This window comes from Myxocyprinus asiaticus, chromosome 9, assembly GCF_019703515.2.
Source record: "Myxocyprinus asiaticus isolate MX2 ecotype Aquarium Trade chromosome 9, UBuf_Myxa_2, whole genome shotgun sequence".
Taxonomy (NCBI): Eukaryota; Metazoa; Chordata; class Actinopteri; order Cypriniformes; family Catostomidae; genus Myxocyprinus; species Myxocyprinus asiaticus.
In genome coordinates this window covers 15,245,275-15,251,305 of record NC_059352.1, presented here as the reverse complement: position 1 = coordinate 15,251,305, position 6,031 = coordinate 15,245,275, and the positions used below count along the sequence as shown (strand labels likewise).

The following is a 6,031-nucleotide window of genomic DNA, read 5'->3' as shown; positions in this document are numbered from 1 at the left end:
ATTTCATTATTAAAAATGAAATATTCACCTTCCAATATTCAGTTCCAAAGTATTATTATTATTTTTATTACTTATTTTATTTTTTATTATTGAACAGGCAATATTCGGTCCATTATATTATGATTTGCAAATTCGCCTCTAAAATTTCAGTGGTCAAAATTTTGTTGGAAATTAAACCTTGCACATTTTGGCATTACAGGAAAAGCAGAAGAGTGCTGATGCACAATCTTCATTTGCTACTACTATACTTCACCACTAGTTGGTGCAATCGGGGGGTGCTGAAGACCAAGAACAACAGGGAGAGATCCTCACCAAATAAACCTTTATCACAATCTATGTCATCACAAAGGGCTCTGGTTAGTGGGGTTCCACCTGCTATGTTGTCAATGGACTGTAGTCAGTGTTTATAAATCAATTAAACTGTAAGGTGTGTTTTTACTACAGTGGATCTGCTGTAGGAATGTGGAAGTGACTGAAGAAATGTTATCAGCAAGATGGTATAAAACTGCATTTCTTGTCTATGATTATCACCTAGAGAAATTTATACCAACAACAGAAAAAAGTGCAGTTAGAATAGCAAAATATGTGGGAGAGCATTGTTTAGAAACTTATTAGGACCTTATTGCAAGACAATATGTAGCACTTGAATGTATATAGTTTATACAGTGACATTGAACTAGATATGAATTAAAGATAAAATGTCTAACAGTTATGTCTTAAAAGGTTACAACCCCAATTCTGAAAAAGTTGGGACAGTATGGAAAATGCTAATAAAACAAAAAGGTGCGATTTGTAAATTCAATTCACCCTGTGCTTAACTGAAAGCACTACAATGTTTTTTTTTTTTTTTTAAACATATACATTTCAAATGAGATTATTGCAACACGCCCCAAAATTTGGGACAAATTTCCAACCAAATTTTCATCACTGAAATTTTAGTCAAATTTGCAAAGTGAAATAGAATGAACAAAATATTACCTATTGAATAATAAAGATGAAATAAAAATAATTTTGGAAGATGAATATTTTTTATTGAATTTGTAATAATGACGTGCGAAATTTTCTCATTTTAAATATTCACTGCTTAAATATACAACCATGTGAAACTGCTTCCCCATTTGTCATTAATATACTTCCATATTATTTGTCAATAGATTGTTCATTTGATTAGGTCATTATGGTATAAATAAGCTCTCATCAACCACCAAAATCAGAATCAGAGTAAGCTTTATTGCCAAGTATGCTTACACACAGGAATTTGTCATGGTGACAGAAGATTTCAGTGCAAAGAGAATGCAACCATATATACATACATACAAACATATACATTTAAACATATAGTGACACAAAAATAAAAAAGATATAACAGATAAAGAGAAATGTACAATAGAGCAATGATGTTCAAATATTTTATATACAGATATACAGTAATGTGCAGGTGATGTACTGATGAGGTAGGATATGTTAAAGAATATAAATGAAATATAGATATAAGTAGGAATGGATGGACTGAATATTGCACATGGTTGTATTGACAAAAAGAAAGTATTTGGGGGCATTTTTAACTGTTCATGAGGTGGATGGCCTGAGGGAAAATACTGTTCCTGTGCCTGGCTGTTCTGGTTCTTAGTGCTCTGTAGTGGCGGCTAGAGGGCAACAGTTCGAAAAGGAAGTGTGCTGGGTGAATGGGGTCAAGAGTGATTTTACCAGCCCTTTTCATCACTCTGGATGTGTACAGTTCTAGGAAGGTGGGTAGGGGAGCGCCAATAATCCTCTCAGCAGTCCAAACTATCCTTTGAAATCTTCTGATTTCTGACTTGGTAGCTGAACCAAACCAGACAGTTATAGAAGTGCAGAGGACAGACTCAATGACTGCTAGGTACAACTGTATCAGCAGCGCCTGTGGCAGGTTGAACTTCCTCAGCTGGTGAAGGAAGTACAACCTCTGCTGGGCCTTTTTCAAAACTGAGTCTATGTGGGTCTCCCACTTCAGGTCCTGTGAGATGTTAGTGCCTAGGAACCTGAATGACTCTACTGCTGCCACAGTGCTGTTCAGAATGGTGAGCGGAGTTAATGTTGGGCTAATGTCCACTCTCATTTCCACTGTTTTGAGCATGTTCAGTTCCAGGTTGTTTTGACTGCACCAGACGGCCAGCTGTTCAACTTCCCTTCTGTATGCAGGCTCATCATCATCTTGGATGATGCCGATGACTGAAGTGTTGTCTACGAAATTTGGGCAATCAGAAGCAATATGCTTCATGATATACTTTTGTTGATTTTGTACATGTACTGTCATGCCTTGGTTTTCTGTATTGTTGTATGAACATTTTTGTTACAAATTCTGCTGATTTCAACTAGTTTTCAAGCTGGCAAACATATATATGGTTTTGTCCATATGACTTGTGATAGCATCAGTAAGAATGGGAGGAAAATGATAAACCAATCAACAATGTTTTACATTGATGCCATCATTTCCTGTTAAACAAAACACTGTATATTCTTATAATTATATAGCTGTATAATTTCTAGCTTTTATTACAAATTGGCCTGACCAGAAAACTAATACTGCCGAGACTTGCAAGCTGTTTCAAAATGACATTTTTGAGAATAAGAAATAACTGGCAGGGGTTTTGTGGATTTATAGCTGTGAAGTTCTTACATGAATATATTGAGATAATTGAGCTAATAAAATGAGGAAAGGCTGACAGTAAAACTAGCAGTTACCTCCCAGTTTTCTGATCCACAGAAGTTGTGAAAGACGTTGCTGACAAGTCTGTCCAACAGGGCAGGTTCATCTACCCCACACTGGGCAAAGGTGTCCCGCACTAGTCCAGTCCACCAGACCTCACGCCCATTCCCTGAGCTCTGCCATAGCTGGGAAAGAGACGTGATTGCTATCGGTAAGCCTGTCTGAAAGTAGTTTCTACTTGTTTGGCTGGCAGCTTCAGTCCGGCTCGCTCTGCCTCGCTACAGTACTGCTCTCTGACTGAGCGCCAAACCTTCAACAGTGTGTCCTTCACGTCCCATAAAACCCAATGCACTGGCCCCCGCATCTTGCAACACAGCAACAATACACTATTCTGACTTGCCTCATTAAGATTTATTTGCTCCGATAAGAGAAATTACACACATAACAGAAGGTAACCTGTCTATTTACAAGTAGTGAGAACTAATTGGAACCAGGAACAGACCATAATGTGGAAAATGTTGCAAGCTAGTAGTCTTCCTGTAGGGGGCGCTTAGTCAGACTTCAAGGTAAGCAAAACTGGTGAGGAAATCAAAGGCCGTTCTTTTTTGAATGGACGTTAATGGATGAGATGCCTCAGAATGCCGAATAAACTGCTTTGAGGAAACAGCTAATCACTTAATGAATTCATCAGCTGTCCACTAATCTTTAACATGTTTTACACTAAACAATCCTTTTGTAGTGAACTATGTATTGAGATTATTACAGTAAAGTTGTTTAATGAGAGAAGTCAAGGACAATTTTGCGACAGGTAGATATCAGTTACGGCACTAACCATTCTTTTGTATGGTAGCCGCAAACGATTATTTACTGTCGTAACACGCAAGTTGGTCATTACGCAGAGGATGGTCTCCACCTTTTTCCTGAGGGTCTTACTGGGGGAAACGAATGTGGGTGAGACTTCCGCTGGAAGTCATTCTATAGCATTTCCTAGCTCTGACTGCAGTCATTTTAGATGCTGTTTACAGCTAGTAATAAGATGCGTTTCGGATGATCCGATCGCAAATGGTCAGCGCTAAATATAGTTGTAAACGAAGTGTAAAATGTTTTGTGATTGGATCACAAAAATAACATACAGAGGTAGTCAAAAACCACATTGCATTTGAGGTTTAAAACGCCATCCTGATGCATCCCGGACAGCAGCGAAGCACCACTTCTCACCAGTCAATCACCCGGCGAAAAAAAAGTTTAATCTTACGTGCAGATTTAAAAGGAAATAACTGTCCCATCGGACAACTTGAAAAAGTGATTACATACCCAAGGATGAGAACTTCACTGCTGTTCCTCAGTGTGTCTGTCTGATATCAGCATGCAGAGTGACAAGATGACAAGCACACACATCTGAAGCTGAACTAACACAGGTTCTCCACTAAAAACAATGGATAATTCTGCTCAATTTTGCGTTTGTGCTTAGATTAAATCTCAACTGCATCTGGGAGAAACAGCGCACCAGTTTTGTTCGCACTTTCTTTGTCTTTATGGCTCTTCTGCAGTTTATTATCGTTCAGTAACACACTGATATAGTGATTGATGTATGTCCTCACAAAATCATACACGCTCTCCTCAAAATCCCAACACAGCTACGAAAGAATGAATGGATGTACATCGTAAAAAAAGCGGTATATTGACAACGGAAGTAACGCCCACATTTCGTGCTAAGCACCACGGGACGTAGGAAAAAGGTGGATATGATTTAAAATATTATTACTTACTATTATTTAGATTCACCAAGACATACCTATTTAGAAACCACTTCCATACAAATTGTAATCGCCATCGTGAATGTCCGTGCAAGATTTACCGAACGATCAAAGGTTCCACAGTAACAAACGGTTCCAGAAACCAGTGGCGGACTGGGAAGGAAATTCGGCTGGGGATTTTACATAGAAACTGGCCCAAAAGTTGTTGAGTGGGGGGGTGCTGCCCCCTTCCATATATCACAGAGCCGTTTTGTGGCGCGTTCTGTATAACGCGGCGGCCCCATTTCGCAGCCAGCCCATCGGGAAAAGTCCATGTTCTCCCAATGGCCAGTCCGCCACTGCCAGAAACTCATAAACTGTTGTCAAATCGAGTCAAAAATGCTCAAAAAAAGGCTCAAAAAGTCAAATTGAGCCAAGGTTACTGATTTAAACTTTCCATGTACAGACAATACTTTGGTATCAGTGTATTTAAATGTTTTAATTCGATATTTCTATTTTGTCCTCAATGAAGTAAAAGTTAGGTCTATTTGACATGAAATACGGTTCAAAAGGCTAATTAATCAACCTAAAATATTCGTATTTCATTTGTCACTCCCCGGTATCTTCAAGATAAAAAGATAAATTAGATTCATTTAAAATCAGCCCCAAAAGTTAAACAAATAACATGGTTCCTCTGAAATCTGGTTACTTGAGCTGTTAGCTGTATTGAGAAATAGTTACATTTTTGGATTGTTAAAACAATTGAGTTCTTATGAATTATATTTTGGGCTTTGAGAACATAAACACGTTCACATTTTCACAATGATGACAATATAACAAATCAATAAAATAAATAAGCGAATAAATCTATCTTAAAAGGGATAGTTCACCCAAAAATGATAATCCTCTCTTCATTTACTCACCATCATGCCATCTCAAATTTGTATGACTTTTTTTATTCTGTAGAACACAAACATACATATTTTAAAGGATGTATGATTTATTTTTGTCAGCATTAAAGTAATCCATATGATTTGAGTGGTTTAATCCATGTGTTCGGTAGTGATACGATCGGTTTTGAAAGAGAAACAGAACAAAATTGATGTCCTTCACTATAAATCTTGACATCTGCAGTTTCCTTGGCGCGACCATGAGAGAAATACGTTCACACACTTGTATTTTTAAAATGTATCAAGGTGAGGGTGTGCTGAGTGACTCCGGCCAGGTCTCCTAAGCAACCAAATTGGCTCGGTTGCAAGGGAGGGTAGAGTCACATGGGGTAACCTCCTCGTGGTCGCTATAATGTGGTTCACACTCTCGGTGAGGCGCGTGGCGAGTTGTGTGTGGATGCCGCGGAGAATAGCGTGAAGCCTCCACACGTGCTACGTCTCCCCGGTAACGCGCTCAACAAGCCACGTGAAAAAATTATTGACTGTCTCAGACGCGGAGGCAACTCAGATTCGGTGACCAACATGAGCATGCTGCAGTGAGTGATCCTCGTGATGGCCAGGAGGAGAGCACTCATAACGAATATAGGAACTATAGTCATATAGTTTGAATTAACTCCTTATGAACCCATTCGGGAAGGGAGTATATTTATAATGAA

At 38.6% G+C, this 6,031-nt stretch overlaps 1 pseudogene; it reads left to right on the top strand.

Annotated features, from left to right (window-relative positions):
• The window catches only part of LOC127446102 (sodium- and chloride-dependent GABA transporter 2-like), a 498,776-nt pseudogene that overhangs the window by 350,501 nt on the left and 142,244 nt on the right, over positions 1-6,031 (top strand).